At 40.2% G+C, this 5,386-nt stretch overlaps 1 pseudogene; it reads right to left on the bottom strand.

Moving 5' to 3' along the window:
• Positions 1-4,584, bottom strand: part of LOC102239576 — an 11,526-nt pseudogene extending 6,942 nt beyond the window's left edge.
• Positions 4,585-5,386: the final 802 nt, after the last annotated feature.

Raw genomic sequence — 5,386 nt, 5'->3', positions numbered from 1 at the left:
GTAACTGTGAACAGTTTGCAATGTCTGTAGATTCATCAAGCTGGATACTAAATTTTGGAAGTGGAGCAGATTTAATTTCCTGGATTACCTGATCAAGAATATCAGCAGACATGTCATCTCTTCTTCTGTGGACAGTGTCGTTAGATAAGGAAATTGCACTCAATTTCATAACAAATTTGTCTCCGCTCATAACTCAAACAATGTCTTTGGCCACTGGCAACAGTAAATCCTCAGCAATGGTGTGAGGTTTCATAGCTCTTGTGATTCTGAGTGCCACTAAATATGAAGCTTCAATGGCTGCTACGTTTTGTTTGTGGTACTTGCCACCAGTGTCAAGTCTGGTTTTCTTGAGTCCATCAGCTTTGCTTCTAAAATAGTTGGTATCCTTGCCGGCAAAGCTCGGATGCTTGCTATCAAAATGGCGTTTTAGTTTGTTCGGCTTCATAGATTCGGCTGATAGAACTTCACAACAAATAACACATTGCAGTTTCTCAATTCCTGCTGTAATTATTGAGGTAAAACCATACTGAAAAAAATCCTCACTATATTTTCTTTTCTTAACGTTCTTCTCTACACGATCCATTGTCATGGGATGGTTTGCTAATGAAAATAATATATAACAAAAACTTTAATAATACAAAAGATGATACATGGCATAGTTCAGTCAATACAGTTCATTAAAGTTTCCTATGATTTACCATTCTCTGTGTTGTTTTTTTACATACTTGTTACTGTCACAAGGGGGCAGTATTCACATCAACCACAGCTGAATATAAAGACCGATCAGCATCCAGTTTAAGTTCCCATGTTACAGATATTTTTTTCTGCAGTAGTTGATGATTTTACAGTACATGATTTTACATTTACCCAGTAATTATAATTCATGAAGTGGTCGTTTTACCTCCAATACTGCTGCTTTCATCACAGTAGCTGCTTTTAATACAGTAGCTGCTTTCAACAGAGCAGCTGCTTTCTACACAGTAGCTGCTCTCTACACATGTGTGACTGGTCCACATAAGTACATTATGGCGCCAACCCTGTTACATACACCTGTATTTGTTCAGGGTGTATGTGATGGGGTTGGCACGATGATGTCATCACACCGGGTACTTGTATGTGGGCATATCTGCATTGGGCAGACCCCCCTGGAGATGGATAGAAGAGTGGTGTCTCAGTTCCTAAGACCATCGAAAATATGTGTTTTCCGATGGTCTTAGGCGACGCCTGTGAAAGGGTCGTTCGACCCCCAAAGGGGTCGTGACCCACAGGTTGAGAACCACTGCTGTAGACGCTGTAGGTAAAAACAGTACTGCCATGACCTCTAATATAATGTACTAGAGGCCTGTTGCACGAAGAGATTCGTGCAATAGGCCTTCCCTTCTCCTGACTGTGGGCACCGGTTTTCCTCCAGCACCCGGGACCCAGGCCTTCACTTTAGCCGGAGCCGCCTTCAGTCTTCGCTCCACTGCTTGGAGCCTACGTATGCAAATTAACTGCCATCTTTGTTGGTGGTTAATTTGCATATTGTGCTGCTTAGCCAATGGGAGGTGTAGCAAAGGTATGGTCAATTACCCTGTTTGTCTATTATTAAATAGGATTAAAACTTTATAAAAATATGTTTTTCCACTAACACCTGGACCATCCAAGAAAAAGCATTTGGGGTGTACAGTTTGATCTTTGATGGTGGAAGTTATAGTCTGAAAGGCTGTCAACTGTTCATCATTCAGAGAATTTATCATAACCTCTGCCTGTTGTCACTCATAGAATTCATCACATGTAGATGTATTCGTTAATAAAGGATAGTCCGGAAATTTGAAATGCAAACAATTCATTCTATGCAATGCTAATACTTCCTGAATTTCGTTAAGGGCATGAATTTCACAGTTCACACAGGCACCTTCTCTTTGGTGTAATTTCCAACAGAAATATTCAATAAAATGAGATTTATTCTCATCCCATAATTTTTCTGCATCAGAAGGACATCCAAACATGCATATATATGCAAAAAGTTGCTGTAGTTGTTTTGGCATATTAAGGATCATTGCATTGTCAATCGTATCTTTCCATATAGTGTCATCGATTAATAATCTTTGATGTTTAGTAGCTTCAAGAAATGTATCATAAATTGCTCCTCTTACATTCTGCAGATCAGCAAAACTTATTGCACCTTTTACACGCAGAAGCAAAATTCTAAGGAAATATTGTTCTGGTTCTCTAAAGCTCACAGTGAACAATCTACCTAATACTTTATTCCTTTTGGCATTTTCTCCATGAAGAATTATTAAACACATAATGTTGTGGAATCTCCCAATAATAATAATTGTGTGCATAGGAATCTTCTCTATTCAATAAGAACCAAGCCATAAAAGTTGAGTTATGCTTTTTAGCCCTATCTATAACTTCAGCAAAATAATCAGTATGAAAATACAAATTCTGGTCATTTGGCAAATGAATAGCTAATCTTGTGATTGCATGAGATTGGTCATGAGTTCACATTGCAAAATGTCTCCAGACAGCCTCAGGAGCGCTCACATACCTGGAGTCAATGAAGTACTATACTTCGTCATGATTGATAATATTTTTTTAGAAATTTGAATATTTGCACAATCGTGCCCTTTATAGGTGTATTTAAATAAATATTTGACACTTTTAATTGATGCACAGACTTCAACGTTTATATGACAATTATATTTAAGGCACAAATACGGGTTATAAGGGACAATCCAAGTGTTATCAACAACTTTTTTTCCAATAGACATGCTGTTACAAGATCTTCATTTGTATTTGGGATATCCATCAATATTTCTAGTGGTTTCATTTTGAAATTATTTCAGATATCCCTTTAAACATCTTCCATTTTCCATACATGGACTATTTGGATTTTATATTCCACATGGTCCATGTACCATATTTGATTTTACAATTTGAAAAAGTCGAGGATACTGGCCTACATCCAGAATTTCTGCCTTAACTATACGGTCAATGTCATCTTCCATTCGTAATTTAGATTCACTATCTAATATCAATAATATGTGAGTGTGAGGCAGTCCACATTTATGAAATTCAATGACATGAATTTTAGCTATTACTTTGCCAAATAAATGGAATTTACATATATCATTTAAAAGAGCGTTCAGCTTAATATTAAAAACCCTGGCTACCAATTCAGGTCTGTTTTCAACTTTTTGCTAGCATTTTAAATTGTTTATAATATCTACCCATTTTGGTTTGCATGTAATTGTTATGAATAAATCGGGCTTGCCATACTTCGTTACAATTGCCATAGCATCTTCATATTGCTGCTGCATATTTCTGGGACTACCCTCAAAAGACGATGGAGGTATTATCATTTTACCAATTGGCACATTGTCATTTTCAGATCTAGATGTGAGATAATCCATCAAACCACTATGTTTTTCAAATCTCAACTTAGATTGGTTTGCTTTGATGAAATTTATCCGATTGGCTTCCATTTTTTAATGTGAATCAACAATATACTGTTGAGTTAATTTTCCTGCATTTAAAAAAGGATTGAATGTGTCCCAGACGGAGAGATGAAATCCATAATACTGTATTTGTGTGACTCGTGTCCTTGCATTTCATCTAGTATTATTGTTGATTACACTGTTGTCTCTGAGTCTTAATGCAATATCTGTTCCCCAGCTGTTTTCAACATGTGGAAAAAGAATAGGCTATGTCATTGCATCTAATGTAGGAAACAGGATACTGATTAGTTTCATTTTAGTGGCATTCAGATTATTGGGATCTGGTTTACCATGAATGAGCAAGTCCCTTTCAAAAGGAGGTTCTCCATCTTTGGTTACACGGGGAGAAGTTATATCTACTCGGATCACTATTATGATCATATTTAATTGCCATTGTTACTTCTGTGGGAGCAATACCTTTCACTGCTGCTTCAGATTGGGCTTCCTTTTTGACTTCATGTAGCATCTTGTATGATTTTGTTAATTTGTTTATTTTATGAATGAGGTTTTTGATGTTTATCATGAGTCTTTCTGAGCAACCTTGGTTTTCTGGCATTGCTAATTTTTTACTCATCACTTTGGCCGTATCTAAAATATAGAGTTGAGCAAACTTCCGAGAAACACCATCCGAAGAATGTAAAGTTCCATTACGGTGATAAACTTGTCCATGTATTCTAAAAGAGTATGGCCCATATCCTGATGGTGATGCAGTATTCGCACTCATTAAAGCAAAATCAAAAGAACTATTTATGGAACAAATATTTTTCCATTAAATTTTTATTGTCAGATCCTTCATTTATCATTAATATTTTAAAATATGCTGGGTATTCTGGAAAATGTATATCATTTGGACAAACTTTACCTTTGCTACAACATCAAGTAAATTTTCCATCAGATGGTTTTTCATTGGAGAAATTTAGTGATAGGCAAAATTGACATGTAACAGTCCTTCCACCACAACTACGTTCGATAATTGCATCCTCATTTACTTCAATTTCGCTGTGAAGACAGTTCCTACCAGTATCGGTAGTACTTGTTGATGGCTGTTCTTCAGACATATTTTGTCGATGACACCAGCTTCTTTCGGCTTCAGAGGCATGTTGTGCCAATAGTTGGTCTTCAGACATATTCTGTTGCTGATGCCAGCCTGGAGGAACCGGGTTCCCTCCTCCCTCCTGTCAGGGTCCCTGGCCGGCCTGATTGGGGGTGGGGCCAGCCAGGAAGTTGGAGGGTCCAATTGGCTGCCAGTGAGCATGGGGCAGGGTGGACAGGGGCTCAGGAGGAGTCCCAGCTGAAGACCACGGGGGTGCACTTACTGTCTTTGTGGCTCACTGCTGCGGTCTTTGTGGCTCGCCGCTGTGGTTGGTGGCCCGCTTGCTGGAAGCTGGTGGCTTTGCGGTCAGGGATGCGGCCCCGAGGCGGAAGGAGGCAGGGAGGGTGTGCGGCCCCGGCAGCAGCACAGGGAGGAAGAGCCCACTCTTTGGCCAGCCTATCCCTGTGTCACATTCCCTGGTCACAGCGGTGTCTGCTGGTGGCCTGTGGACACACATGAGGCTCCCCACCGCCCCAATCTTAAAAATGCTGTGGTTGAACCGGAATATGAAAGTAGAAAGACCAGTGCAGCTGAGCTGACTAAACCTCTGCAGGAGGTGACCAGTGGGGCAATGGGGGAGGGGGGTCAGCGCCACCACCCTCCCTGATTGCCCACCATTGCCACCACCAGTTGCCTCCCTCTGTGCACGGGCACCTGCCTTGGGTGGCCTGGCGCTGCCTGCTGGCCGCCCCACCCCCAGTCGACTGGTTGTTCTGCAGTCCAGTCTATTTGCATATTAGGCTTTTATTATATAGGACTAGAGACCAGGTGCACAAAAATTTGTGCACTCGGGGGGGTGGGGAGGGGG

The sequence above is a fragment of the Myotis brandtii genome, unplaced genomic scaffold, assembly GCF_000412655.1.
Source record: "Myotis brandtii unplaced genomic scaffold, ASM41265v1 scaffold734, whole genome shotgun sequence".
NCBI lineage: Eukaryota > Metazoa > Chordata > Mammalia > Chiroptera > Vespertilionidae > Myotis > Myotis brandtii.
This window is presented reverse-complemented; position numbering and strand designations above follow the sequence as displayed.